This window comes from Natator depressus, chromosome 3, assembly GCF_965152275.1.
Source record: "Natator depressus isolate rNatDep1 chromosome 3, rNatDep2.hap1, whole genome shotgun sequence".
NCBI lineage: Eukaryota > Metazoa > Chordata > Testudines > Cheloniidae > Natator > Natator depressus.
In genome coordinates this window covers 171,129,730-171,145,457 of record NC_134236.1, presented here as the reverse complement: position 1 = coordinate 171,145,457, position 15,728 = coordinate 171,129,730, and the positions used below count along the sequence as shown (strand labels likewise).

The following is a 15,728-nucleotide window of genomic DNA, read 5'->3' as shown; positions in this document are numbered from 1 at the left end:
ATATGTATGCACAGTTACTACTACCATAAATGCCTTTGTGGTAACTCTTTGGATAAACTATGCATGTAACATTTTATACATACAAACCTCATGATACCAAATTTCAAAGTTATCACAAAATCTGAAGTTGAATTATCACAAACAATATTTACCAAATGTCACTATCTTAAAATAGATTTTTTTAAAAAAAGTGTGTCAAGTGGATATCATTAAAATCACTCAAGTAATCTGAACATTCAGTAGGAACAAACAGAAAACTGTTCCTAACAGTACTATCACTCTATTGAAAATATCTCAGCGACAAATAATGTGCACTTCCATAGCATGTATTCATGAACGGATCTCAGAATGCTTTTACCACACAATGAATTAAGCCTCACAGCTCTTCTTTGAGGACCATTTTTCATATGTAGGAACTGATGTACAGAGACGCTAAACGGTTTGCCCAAGATGGCACAGCGAGTCAGTAACAGACAGTAATCCTGCTTCAAGGTTCCCTTGCTGTGACCACTAGATAAAGCCATGGTCCCAGTGGAATCCTTTCCACACAATGTGCCAATTACAATTTCTGATGAAGTTTAAAATATATCAAGGACCTGATTCTGAGTTACACTATGAGCACTGTACACCACTCTGGCTGTGTTAAGAGCAGTGTCAGGGGCCCTAGTGCAATTGAGAAACAGGCCCTAACCTAAATGATTTATTTATTATGGTTCAATTTATAGCCTATTTTCAGTATCTTTCCCCTTTAACAGTAACTAATGTCAATGGTGAACATCATGATCATAAACTAAAAAATGTAGTGTAATATTTCAGTCTTAAATATACAAATTTGATTAGATATAAACAAAAAACCCCACCCACCCCCACAGAGTTTAACTTCCACCAACAGCAGAACTCCCAGATGTTTCTGAGTATGATATTTGAAAATCCTAATAGTTAATATGATAACTCAGAGATTGCAGCAGTCAGTTGAACCAGCTTGCTGACAAATAGGGGAAGAGTGTTGATGGATTAGCTATTCAGTGTTGATGGATTAGCACTATGGCACTGAGAAGTGGCATAATGAATTGATTAATATTACCAATTCGAAATTAATATATTTGATTAATTTTTAAAAATCTCTTGGTAAGAAATAAAAGGCTTGTCTTGAGTTTCTAAGTGACCAAGCAATGTTTATAAATCATTCTTAAACATGAGAGGCAAGGTCACTGCCTCTCAGATTGCAATGTAGAATATTCTTGTAAAGATGTTTGTAGAAGATTATAATTTAGAGATGCTCCCTCTTAAGGGACAGTATTATGAACAAAGGAATTTGGAGATGTGCCTTGAAGGTTGGGGTTGGGAACACCACATGGCTGTGTGTAGCAGCTCACTTCAGAAGCTGTACAGTTTGTTTTATTAAAGTTTTATTCCTTTCTCATTCACTGGTTTGCTATTTAATTAACCCCAGGATCTTTACAAGGTGTCAGAAGTAATGAGAAGGAAACTGCAGTGATTGTGAAGTTAACTCCTGTGTTTTCAACTGAAAGCAGAGACAAAGGGAGGCACCAGAGAAACAGGTGAAGCATCAGGCACAGAAGCGTTTGCATGTATTTTATTTCGTGAGCACAATAGTAGCTTGACTAGTTTAAGAAGGGGGTTCGGGAAGCCAAAAAATGGATGTGTTGCAACCTCCTTCCCGTCTGCAATTGTCAGGCAGTGTTGTAGAGAACTGGAAAATAATTCAGACAGGGATTTCAATTGTATTTAACAGCCATAGTGGCAGAGGAGAAAAATGATAAAGGGAAATCATCTATCTTTCTGCATGTTTTTGGTAGGAAGCACTGGATATTTATAACTAAGTTTAAAGAAGGTGAAAGCATGAAGTTAAATTTTTGCTGTATTTATATTTTTACTGACTAAATTTGAGAAGCATTGCATGCCAAAAAAGAATGAAACATTTGAGAGAGAGAATTTTTTCACATGCATGCAAAAAACTGATGACACCATAGAGCAATGTGTCACAGAATTAAGGAAATTCAGTAAAATCTGTGACCATAGGCAGTGGGCGAACTGTTGGTTGGGGGAGGCTAGCCCCCGGCCGGTCCTGCCCATGGCTTTGCTGAGTGGCCAGAGTCTCTGGTCAGAGACAGAATCATTTGTGGCATTAAAGACAATGTGTTGAGAGAGATTGCTCGTTAAAGGGGATTTAATGTTAGAAAAGGCTCCCCAAATACGCAGGGCAGTAGAAGCACAAGCCAAAGAGCTGAATTCATCGAGAAGGGGTTATCCATGTACTAAGTACTAAAGAATATAGCCAGAATAGGTCAAATCAAAGAGTGAAACCACTTGCTATGAAAACCACTGCTAGGGAGAAGACTGGGTACAGATGGTTTTGTGGAAGATGTGGATCACAACATGGTCCCATACAATGTGTTGCCTTTGGGAAACGCTGTCATAAATGTGGGAAGAATAATCATTTTGCAAAATGCTGTAGATCCCAAATGCAGAAAAGTCAAGTGTATTCAGTTAAAGACAATCTTGAGGAGTTTTTCATAGATGTACTCGGATCTATCAGGCCTGATGAGAGAGATCGGATACTGCCTATGATACAGAGAATGGAACAATTATTCCACTGAAACTGGACACAGGAGCTCAGGTTAATATTCTGTCTGAACAAGATAATCAGAGGCTCAACAGAAAATCAAGACTGGAACCAACAAAAATACAAGTAACTGGTTATTCTGGAACAAATATAAGGGTGAAAGAGAGGTACATTGCTAGCATCAACCATAAAAACAATGTACAGGTTCCCTTTCATTGTAGTGCCAAAGGAGGTGACACCAATTTTAGGCCTGGCTGCATGTGAGAAACTCAGTCTGGTAAAACGGGTGCTCTCACTACAAGATCATACTGAACCTGGCTATGAGGCACTCTTTTGGGAATATCATGACCTGTTTCAATGGTTGGGTTTGCTTGCAGGGTGAACATATAATCCGGATAAACAAGCAGGTCCCTCCAGTTATCTATCCATGTAGAAAGGTGCCAGTTATCTATCCATGTAGAAAGGTGCCATTTGCACTCTGTGATAAACTCAAGGCTGAGCTTGCAAGGATGGAAGCAATGCAAGTAATACAAAAAATTGAGGAGCCAACAGAATGGGTGAGCTCCCTTGTCATCATAGAGAAACGTGAAGGCCAGCTACGCATATGCTTAGATCCTAGAGACCTCAACAAGGCTATAAAAAGAGAACATTTAAAACTACCAAGCAGAAAAGAGATTATGGTTCTATTTGCAAATACTTGATATTTCAGTAAAACAAATGCATCCTCAGGGTTTTGACAGCTAAAAATCAACCGAAGAAAGTTCAAAGCTATGCACATTTAACCCCATTTGGAAGATAGATTCTTATGGCTACCCTTCAGCATAGCTTCAGCACCAGAAGTGTACCACAAAACCATACGTATGATCTAAAAAACATATGAATGACGTTGACACCTCAATGAATGACGTTGTCATCTGTGACTCAACAAAAGAGGAGCATGATAGTAGACTTTGGGAAGTCCTGGGTGCAACTAGAGCTGCAAACCTCAAACTAAATAGAGAGAAATGTGCTTTAGGGGTTACAGAACTGACTTTTGTTGGGGACATTATTTCCAACCAAGGTGTAAAACCCGATACAAAGAAGATTTCAGCCATTGAAATGATGCCATGTCCCCAGTCAAAGAAAGATGTCCAGTGGTTCCTGGGAATGGTTAACTATCTTGGAAAACTCATATCTAATCGATCTACCAAAGCAACAACTCTGAGAAAACTCCTAGAGAATAAAAATGAATGGTATTGGGATGCAGAACAGGAGGAATCATGGGAAGGTTTAAAACAACAACTGATACAAGAACAACTATTGAAGCTCTATGCACCAGAAAGGCCTATTAAAATCTCAGCACATGCTTCACAGTGTGGGTTAGGTGCAGTGATTTTACAGAAGCATAAGGATTGCTGGCAACCAGTGGCATATGCAGCCAAATCACTGACTTGAGGCAGAAACCAGATATGCACAGATTGAAAAGGAACTTTTAGGAATTTTGTTTGCCTGTGAGAGATTCAATAAGTATATTTATGGACAGACTGTGGACATTGAAACAGACCACAAGCGCCTGATAGCGTTATTTGGAAAACCGCTAAATGACTATACCGTAAGGATTCAAAGAACGATGATAAAGCTGCAAAAGTATGATTTGGTTGTGACCTACACGCATGGTAAATTCATGTTCACTGAAGATGCATTTTTCAGAGCAGTGGCTCCCACGAAACCCGAGAAGACTTTATAGACAGAGATGCAAGCCTATGTAGATCTGATTGTAAAGTCAATTCCCATAGCTAACAGGAAACTGCAACAAATAAGAGGAAATGGAGAAAAAGGAATCGTTGGGAATCCTTAAAGAAGTGATAATTAAAGAATTAATAATAAAAGAAATAAGTAGTTGCTGTCCAAGTATAAGAGACTATTGGAACTGCAGACATGAAATTACCGTGATAGATGCAGTGATTTCCAAGGGCAGTAAGGTTGTAATTCCAATGAGCCTCCAAAAAGAAATGCTATGGAAGATCCATGAGGGTCACTGGGGAATTGAGAAGTGCAAAGAACAAGCACAAGATGTGTTGTATTGGCTGCGGATCAATCACATCACTACTAATGTGGTAGGAAACTGCTTTTCTACTTGAAATACAAGCATGCCAACAAGCAGACAGTGAAACCTCACCCATTTCCACAAAGGCCTTATGAGTAGGTTGGCACTGATTTATTTAACTGGCAATCAAAGGATTATTTAGTAGTCACAAATTATTATTCTTGGTCTCCAGACATTTGCACACTGCACAGTACTAGTAGTAAGTCAGTGAGAGCATGAAGGGAATCTTCTCCAGACATAGAATTCCACATGAAGTCCTTAGATATAATGGACTGCAATTTTCCAGTTCAGATTGTAGGCAATTTGCCATAGATTGCGATTTTCAATCACAAAACATCAAGTCTAAAATACCCCCAATCAAATGGACTTGTGGAAAGGTCTATACAGACAGCAAAGAACCTTATGAAAAGACTTTTGACAGTGGGGGTGATTTGTATGCAGCATTACTGGTTTACCAAAGTACACCTCTGGAGAATGGCTTTTCTCCAGCTTAGCGGGAAGAAGGATTAGATCTCATTTACCAATTACTGATAACCTGCTGAAATCTCATAACATTGAAACCATAGGGAAGATGAAAGAAAATCAGAAATGGAAGCAGAAATATTTTGACAAAAGGGCCCATATGGGATCTCCCATCTCTTAACCCAGGTGAGAGAGTGTGCCTGAGGAATCACACCTCTAATACTTGGGGCCAAAAGGGTATCATGAAAGAACAGCTGCATCCAAGGTTTTATGTAGTTGACAGACCGACCAAGGGGACACATTTTGACGTTATTGAAGGGATTTACAAAGTTCCAACACACTGACAGTAGATATGGACTCTGGTATTTCCCATCTGACTGATCCTTTATCATCAACGCACAATGGAGAAACTGTCAAGAAACAGGAGAACAACTCAGACTTTAATGAAAGGTTGATATTGAGAAAATCAGAGTGGGAGATTTAACACCCTGAAAGACACAGAGACTTGTTAACCTGCCCGGAGAAGGAGTATTTGACTAAACTGAGTGGTAAAGACTCACTCGAGAATGATGTGCTGGTAACCTCTCCTTTCTAGGTAATTGACACATTGGGTTTATGGAAATGTACTATATGGGTTGAGAAAGTAATGCATGTGTTATTAGATAGCTGTTAATATATAAGAGTTAATTTGTTTTTCTTTAAGAGAAAAGATGTAGAGATGTTTGTAGAAGATTATAATTTAGAGACGCTCCCTCACAAGGGACAGTATTATGAACACAGGAATTTGGAAATGTGCCTTGAAGGAGGGGGTTGGGAACACCACATGGCTGTGTAAAGCAGCTCACTGCAGAAGCTGTCCAATTTATTTTATTAAAATTTTATTCCTTCCTCATTTACTGGTTTATTTAATGATCCCCAGGATTGTCAAGTAAAAAATAACAGAATTGTGACAAACTCAAATAGTACAATTATAGGTACTAACAGCAGACCCAGATCTGCTCTTATTGAAGTCAATGACAGGTTGTCCATTCACTTCAAATTGAAAGAAACTCTTTTCTTGGAGAACAAGAAAGGTAGGAGAGGGCAGATAATTTCATAGTAGCAACAGCAGCAGTAGATTTCAATATTATGCATGCATGCATACATACATACATACATACATACATGCATGCATGCATACATACATTTGGTGGGGGGGAGGGATAGCTCAGTGGTTTGAGCATTGGCCTGCTAAACCCAGGGTTGTGAGTTCAATCCTTGAGGGGGCCATTTAGGGATTTGGGGCAAAAATTGGGGATTGGCCCTGCTTTGAGCAGGGGGTTGGAGTAGATGACCTCCCGAGGTCTCTTCCAACCCTGATATTCTATGATTAATACAAAAGCATTTTAGAAGATGCAGAAGACCTAGAAATGTGCAATCAAGGACGAGAGCCAAAAGCATAATTTAAATAGTAAACTCCGAGGACAGGGTCCAGATCTTTTTCAGGGTTTCAACTACATATGTGTACACAAAAAATAAATAATAAAACTACAGTCAGAGAACAAAGATTGGACACAAGATAACAAAAAGTCTATTTCCAGTTATGAAAAAGACAGAATGAGCATGGATAATGTTAGAAATAAAGTGTAGTTAGTCAAGGTTTCCTCCTAGAACCAAACAACTAAGTCTGAGAACTGGCAACTCACCAATCTAGTGAATATAGACCTTAGGAAGCTCCTACTGAATTCAAAGGATTCTTAGGATTGATTGAAATTCTGTGGAATAAAACTGGGGCCCTGAAAACACTAGTAATTACAAGACCTGGAGATATTGTGACAAGCCTAACTAGACTTGAAGGAAGACCAACTCAGTCACTGAGACAAAAGAAAAATTATGATCTTAACAACCAAGATGAACCACTATGCTAGCTTCTATGGCATCATGACCTCTAACAAATCACAGAGCAATGAAATCTTAAAACATACTAAATAACTGCATTAATTTAGCTTGCAAACTCACTACTGAAAGATCTTGTCATTGTATTTGTCTGTAAAGCACCACACATACTTATGATACTATATAAATAATACCATAGTACCGTAACAGAAATTATAACACATTCAGGCTGACAAAATTTACATTTACCATAATTTAATACAGTAAAAGCTTTGTTATCCGACATGTCGGGAAAATGAAGTGTGCCAATAAGTAAAACATTCCAGTTAATTAAGAGGGAGGGAGTTTGGGTGTGGGAGGGGGTGTAAGGCTTTCCTTGCTGGCTCTCTTAAGTGGATGAACAGCCATGAGGGGTTCGGAGTGAGGGAGGAGGTGCAGGGCGCGGGCTCTGGAAGGGAGTTCGGGGCAGGGAGTTGGGGTGCAGGAGGGGGTGCAGGGTGCCGAAGCCGGGCAGCGCTCACCTTGGGCGGATCCCTGCAAGTGGCGACATGTCCCTGCTGCTCCTAGTTGGAGGCACGGCTAGGCAGCTCTGTGCTCTGCCCCTGCCCCAACTTGAGCGCTGGCTCAGCAGTTCCCATTGGCTGGGGCAGCACCCGCAGGGAAATATCACCACTTGTGGGGAGCCGCCTGAGGTGACCACCACCCGGATACGGCATCCCACACCTCCCCTTGTGCCCCAACCCCATGTCCCGAGCCCCCTTCCACACCCAAACACCCTCCCAGAGCCCGCGCCCCGCACCTCCTCCCTCACGCCGAACCCCTCATGGCTGTTCCTCCACCTAAGAGAGCAGGGACATGTCACCGTTTCTGGGAAGCCATCCGGAGCCAGGTAGGGAGACTGCCGTCCACGCGCCAACCGGACTATAAACTAGATTTTCAATGAAGATCAGAAATGGCAGTTTATAGAGCTTTCCAGTTGGCAAAGTGCCGGATAATAGAGCTTTTACTGTATTTGCATTTACCAGTGTACAAAGAAATCTAATAACCAGCTAAGGAACGCAAATAGATCATTCAAACAGAGTGACCGTACCTCAAGATCCTACTCTACGTAAATGACAAAAAGATCATAATACTAACAAATTTGACACACCTGTTTTATGAGGTGATTGTTCAGTCATTTGATGAGGTGAATACTTGAATTTAAGTATTCTATTCATTCTAAACCAAAATCCTTTGACTAATCTGACAGATGAATCAGTGTACATGAATATCTGAATCACGAGCTAGTTACACTTGAGTTGTTACAGCTGCTGTTCTACCGCTTGTGTGACATATTTAATTTAAGGCAGTTAACTTTATTAATCAGCAACAACTTTTATTGTTGATTTACAGTACTTTGTTTTCTTGTTGTCTAACTGGTAGTCAAAGTAGATTCCAGTAAACCAAATTTATTAAGTCCTCTGACTTCAAAGAACATGATTTCATGATGCATTTGCTACTTTTAATGTACTCCAGTCAGCTGTCTGAAACATCAAGAATTCATTTAACTTGAATTTCAAGCAGCCTTTAGTCCCAAAAGTAGAACTTCCCAACATTGGAATCAAGTGAAGCAAGATTTTCATAATATTCTGAACACAACTGAAAGATAGCATAAAAGTGACCAAAGGGCACAGGTCACTGAAAATGATAATTTTGCAGTATTGCACCAATTATTCCTATAAGTAATGAGTAGTAGTTACTGGGTCCAAAGGAAATTAACCCATGCATACAAGTTTTGCCTTCTCAAGAATACAAAGTGACTCAACTTAGTTTCATTGTAATAAAGCAAGAAGCAAAACTACAATGCCAAAATGAATATAAAAATAGTGGTCCAAATTCTCTGCTTGTGTAAATGGATGCAGCTCCACTTACCTCACTGGAATTTTGCCCATTTACACCAGTAGAGAATTTGGCTTAAAGTTGTCAAAAGCATGGACCATCAATGAGAATTATTTCCAAGTAGCCAGACTAGAACTGCACTTATTGTTACCAGAGATATGTATTAGTTAATTAGATTTTTGTGTTGACACAGGCTGCAACTGGTCTGACAAACTGTTTAGATAATTATTCCAAACAAGTCATATGTTTAATTGATTTTTTTCAATATACTTGTTATCATGTACACTTTACAAAGACAAAACCATACTGGCTATCCACAGATGTTAAGGTAATAAAAATGAACCTTTTATGAAAATCTTGTGTTCATGCTTCCATAATTTAACATACAAATACAGTATTGTCTCCAGGCATTTACAAACAAGCACTCACAGTGAGAACTTAAATTCCTGTTTAAAGACTAATTTTCTTGGTGCTTATGGGTTGGCTAGCTAGTCCTGAAAGTACAAAATGACTCCAGGCACCTCTCACTCCCCTATTGCAAAGCAGGCGCTAGCTGCATGTTCAGTCCCTGGGGAAGAGAGTACCTTGCATTGTTTGCGACTGAAGCAAGAAAGGAGGAGTGCAATAATGTGGGGCTTTGGGGAAGGGAGGTTGTCTACAGCATCCTCAGATACAGAGTAGCTCTCTTCATTTCCCATATGAAAGACACTGCATTTTTGGCCTTTGCTGGTATTTTGTGCATATTCCAGATTATTCTATGGATACACTTTTTAATGTATTTAATCAAGATGTATTAATCAGATATTACTTGACCAAGCCTCTCCTTGAAAAAAAGATACCACAGCATTTTCTTTGCTTCCCCCCTTCTGTCTGAGACCATAACATTTCATTAGGTATAACCCTGAGGGCAATGAGAGAATTAATGCAAAATATTTTGAAACAGTACAGATGATGGCAGCATATCAACAAAAACATTTTCAAAAAGAAAATATTTGCCCAGGGCCATATTCCTGTAAATACAAGCTATGAAAACCAGAAGTTTAACTCCCTTTTAATTTATATGGCTTAATTGGCATGGTGAAGAACAAACTGAAATTTATTGGTTTCCTCCCAAAGTTTTAACAATTTTTGGGGTACAAAGAGATATTTCAGATTTATCTCAAACATTTCTTCTCTTTCCATACCACCTCTTCCAGTAGTCTCTAGGAAGAGCTAGCTATTTCCTAGGGTAGTGCAAAGCAGAAAAGCAGGTGATCAGGAAGAGACAAGAGGAGAAACTTTAAAGAACTTTGAATAGAAAAACAATTTCCCTATCACCCATAAAGGCAATAGATACAGAACTGACAATTCTGTATTTCAACCTAGTCAAGGGATGTTCTGACTCACGGTTCTATGCAGAAACACACTTTTTAAAGTGGCAGAGACTTATCTTGACAACTCCTATTGACTTTACTAAATCCTTGTGCAGAACTTTGAAAATGTGTTCACCTGTACAAATTTGGTGAGGATTGTTATCAAGCCTTCCCCAGGAAAGGGGGTGTAGGGCTTGGGGGGATATTTTGGGGGAAGACATCTCCAAGTGGGCTCTTTCCCTGTTCTTTGTTTAACACGCTTGGCGGTGGCAGCATAGGGTTCAAGGACAAGGCAAAGTTTGTACCTTGGGGAAGTTTTTAACCTAACCTGGTAAGAATAAGCTTAGGGGGTCTTTCATGCAGGTCCCCACATCTGTACCCTAGAGTTCAGAGTGGGGAAGGAATCTTGACATGCATCCAGTGAAGTGAGCTGTAGCTCACAAAAGCTTATGCTCAAATAAATTTGTTAGTCTCTAAGGTGCCACAAGTCCTCCTGTTCTTTTTACTTTGAAAATGCCGCCCCGAATATAGAAAAAAAAGGAAAAGAAAAACAACGAGCTAGAATTGGTATGATCAGGGACCAGAGAAGTCAAAAAGAAAAAAAAATATACATACACTGGAATTAAGGCATACATTTTCAGCTGTACACACAGTAATTCAGTTGCAGATGCAGTTCCTACATTGTAGGGATTATTATGTGATTATTTGCATCATTGTTATTATTGCTAAAAGGAGTTACCTGGTCAACCCTATTGTACATAGCATTAAAAATGAGAACGCTGGAAATGAGTTAAAGTAGGAAAGACAAGCTGTTCCACAAGCATCAGTACTTTACACCTTAATCCAACACTCTGATGAGACGGATTAATTAGAACTAGGTGTGACAAAATGGCCGATGTTGGTATGCTGGGTGCCATGCTTTTCCTGGCGGGGGGGTGGAGGGGGCTAGGATGCCACCCCTTGCCCCTGCTCTTGGGGTGGCAAGGGCGCCGCTAGTGGCCCGGGAAGGTGGTACAGAGGGAAGTGGGGAAGGGGTCTGGGTTTGCGCCTCACTCTGTCATCTCACTGCTGTATACTGTCTACTAAGTAAACTGTAAAATGTTAAGACACCAAAAGACATAGGGCACATGCCTCAACCCCCACTTGTTTACGTCATATATACTGTACTTTGACTTGTTTTTAAGCTAATCCTGACATTTACAAACTAAAAGAACAATTGTAAAATTAAAAGCAGCTCAGCTATGTACTACAGAAATCTATAGTTAATTTGATTCAGCAACCTATTACTTTGTCCTCATATGGAGTTGTCTATGACCACCTCCCGGCAGGGGTTTTGGCCAGGGGGAAGAGAGATTCCAGCATTTTCATTCCATGAAATGATTCTTTCCTTAATGCTAGCCTCTTTCCCAACACTTTTCCCTCCCTTCAGCCCTACATCCAAGAGTGGAATACACACACTATCCTGGGGAGCAAAGATCTTGAAACTAGTTTCCAGTTAGATACACTTCCTGCATCACAGCACAACCTGCCATCAGCCAAACCACTACGGTCATTAGACCATAACATTTTTATATTACAAAACAAAAAACAAAGAAACAAAAAGCTAAAATGTGGAGGCAATTTTTCCACTGTGGAAGAATTTGACAGTAAAAGTGTAATTTTATTATTTTAAAATGTTGTCAAAGTGCCACCCAGGCAGTCCAAATCTGTCTTAAAACAAATAAATTGATGTGTAATGACTTCATTCTATAAAGAGCACATAAGGGATGTTTGAAGGTTAATAGTTTTACTGTAATGTAAATGTAATAATATTAAATGTAAGTATAAAACTTTGTTTCTTCACACAAGAATCAGCTGGCAGAGGGAGCTACTGATAGACAAGTAACAATTCCATTACATACCGCTGTGAAATAGCAGAAAGCAATCAGCAGTTGCTCTGGAATAAATTCTGTTGTTTTATAGCTAAAATCAAGGGCTAGAGGAATGAATGTTGAATGTATATATTTCACAAGCTCAGTACATCTAGTGCTAGCTACCTGCTTAACAAATGAAATTCTGGCTCCACTGGAGCCAATGGCAAAACTCATTGATTCCCTTAGTATCTGTGCGTGCGGGTGACATTTAAGAGAACAGAAAGGTAGCAAAAAATAAAACATACAAAGAAACAGAAAGGGTCCAACTGCACCCTCAGATACACAAGTGACTTCAACATTGGATCTACCTGATAAAGGACCTAGTGAGGGCTTTAAACTCACCAACCTAATGAGGAGGGCTTTTAACTAGACTTTATAGCTATGTCTACATTGCAATTAGACAACCATTGCTGGCCTATGCTAGCTGACTCGGGCTCACAGGACTTGGCTTATGGACTGCTTAATTGCGGTGTGGACATTTGGGCTCAGGCTGCACCCCGAGCTCTGGGACCCTCCCACCTTGCAGGGTCCTAGAACCAGGGCTCCAGTCCCAGCCCAAATGTCTACATTGCAATTAAACAGCACCTTAGCCTGAGCCTGCCGGTACAGGCCAACTACGGGTTTTTAATTGAAGTATAGACATAACCTAAGGGGGCAGGTGAGAAAATCCCACAAGCAAGTATAAAAAAAGATGATTTTGACAAAGGGCTGGAAGTTGGAAAGGCTGTCAGGATGGAAAATTATAATAGGGTATAGAACTAACAAGAGGGAATACAATCTGCTCAGCAGCTTAGATGTCTACATACAAATGCAAGGCGTATCGGGAATGAACAGGAAAAACTGGAAGTCTTAGTACACAAGCAAATTATGACTTAACTGGCACCACAAAGACTTACTTGGTGAGATCAATCTCATGAATGGAATATCTGTACAGAGAGGGATAACCTGTTCAGGAAGAACAGGCAGGGAGGAGGTGTTGCATTATATGTTAAGAATGTATACACTTGTTCTGAGGTCCAGAAGGAGGTGAAAGCATACCCGTTGAAAGGCTCTGGCTGAAGATAAAAGGGGGAAAACTGGGGCAACATTATGGTAGGTGTCTACTACAGACCACCAAACCAGGGGGAGGAGGTGAACAAGGCATTTCTAAAACAAATAACCGTAATACCCAAAACACAAGACCTGGTAGTAGTGGGGGGACTAACTACCCAGATATCCGTTGGAAAAATAAAATGGTAAAACACAAAATGTCCAGCATGTTCTTGGAATGTGTTGGGGACAGCCTGTTATTTCAGAAGATGGAGGAAAAACCAGGGCAGCAGTTATTTTAGACTTGATTCTGACTAATAGAGAGAAATTAGTTGCAAATCTGAAGAAGGAAGGCAACTTAGATAAAAGTGATAATGAAATAATAGACTTCAAGTTTCTACAGAAAATGAGAGAGAGAGCAGCAAAATAAGGACAATGGACTTCAAAAAAACACAAAGCAAACTTTAAGAAACTGAGGGAACTGACAGGTAAGGTCCCATGGGAAAAAAAATAAGGGATAAAGGAGTTCAGGAGAGGTGGCAGCTTCTCAAAGAGAATATTTAAGGTACAACAGCAAATTATCCCAAGGAAAGATAAGAGGAATAGTAAGTGGCCAATACGACTGCAACAACAGTGCTTTAATGACCTGAAAATCAAAAAGAAATCCTACCAAAAATAAAGTGGAAACACAGACAAATTGTTAAGGATGAGTACAAAAGAAAAGCACAAACATGCGCAGGGACAAAATCAGATAATCAGCCCTACAATTCTGTGAATCTGATGGTGAAATGGTGAATTGGGCCTGGAGGCTCCCTTAGGCACGAGTCATGCTAACATCGAGTTTTGCCTGTATAAGCTCCAAGACTGAGTCCACAATCTGCACGAAGCTAAAACTATTATAAAGACAAACAGGAAAGAAAAGTATTAGGAATTAATGAAGCACTGAAGATTACTAAAAATAACAAAATTAGGAATGTACTGTGTGTTTTTCATTAATTCTTTCACATATGGTATTTAATTTATTGCCATCCAAAAATGTCTTTAGGGATTGTACTTTTTATAAAGTGAATAAAGTGAGTCATGCACAGAGCTGCTATCACTTTAGACTTTATAGTCTAAAAAAGAACCCTGGCATCCCAATGAAAAAAAGTTAGTTTTATCTTCTTTAAGATAAACAGCGCCTTTGGCGCCATGCTCCATCCTTCTAGGTGTATAAATATGAATACTTTATGGTTAATACTTAAAATCACATCTCTGCTGAATAAGAAAATGCAGGTTTTTGCTAGGTGATTATAAACACCTGCTGGTAAAGAACTTAATAGAACAACTTTAGCTAAGGGCCTGTGGTAAGCACCTGCATAATTCACACATGCTTTTGTTGGATTTCACAGGCCACATGCCTTCCACCACTGGAATTTGTTCTATGAACTTGGTTTACAAGGATTAATGAAGCAAAAGGAGAAAAAAATTCTTGGAGCAGGCAAAAAATAATATTTAAGGGTCTAATATTAATTAAATGCTATCATCATTGCTGAATCATTCTTGTCTTTATCATGTCTGTCCCAGCTCGGGTCTAGGAAAGCTCAGGACTTGGATGAGGGCTAACTGGCAGCAACTCAACTCAGAGAAGACAGAGGTAATCTTGGTGGGGTTAGTGATAATAGAGGGAGCATGGCCACCATCTGTAACAGGTGCATAGCTTAGGCGAGATATTACACCCAGGGCTACTCAACAGAATGCTCATGCAGCAGCTATGGCCACAAGTGCATTATTTTTTCCCATCTGCTCCAGCAGGAATGCAGAACCCTGATACAATTATCTATGCCTTGCTCGTGTTAAAATTAAACTGTTAGACTGTGCTCTGTATGGTGCTACACACTAAGACCATTCAGAAACTCAAGTTAGTGCAGAAAATACTGAGACATCAGTGCAACACAGAGGCGAGAGCAATGCAGGGAGAAAGGTAGGTTTTGCAGAGACTTGGAGATCTCTGTCCACTGAAGGGGCTCTGTTTTGGTCATTCATGGGGTGGTGAGAGGCTCTAGAGAACACCAGATTTTTTTTCTTTTTCTTTTTGATAGAAAGGATAGCAAGATAAGCCTATGAACTAGACAGGGAAAGAGAAATCAGAGCTCACACTCTGGAGGGTATGGAGGTAGAAACAGAATCGGTCTCTCAGTTTAGGCCTTTCAGGACAAGTTTACTCATCCTGCAGATTCTAAGAGTAAAACAATTTTTCAAAATGTATATTTGCTGAGCTTTTTTTCAACATTTAATCATTTTTTAAAGGGGAAGAAACATATTTTCCATGCTAGGAATCTCATGCTGCAGACAAAGGTGCTGTTCCTTCAGGGACTCATTTAGATTAACTCTTCTCTCTTGTAGCAGTCATTACCTCAAACCTTGCTCTTTTATAATTAGGAGATAATGTCAATGGAAAAGAATGTTTTCACAAAATAATGGAATTCTTGTTGCTAGAGAAATGTAGTGCTAAGATGTAAAAGTGTAAGTAGCTTACCTTGTGACTTTCTACTACAATCAGGTAT

At 39.6% G+C, this 15,728-nt stretch overlaps 1 protein-coding gene across 6 annotated transcripts in view; it reads right to left on the bottom strand.

Moving 5' to 3' along the window:
- The window catches only part of EML4 (EMAP like 4), a 248,182-nt gene that overhangs the window by 64,833 nt on the left and 167,621 nt on the right, over positions 1-15,728 (bottom strand). The gene's annotated exons all lie outside the window — the stretch shown is intronic.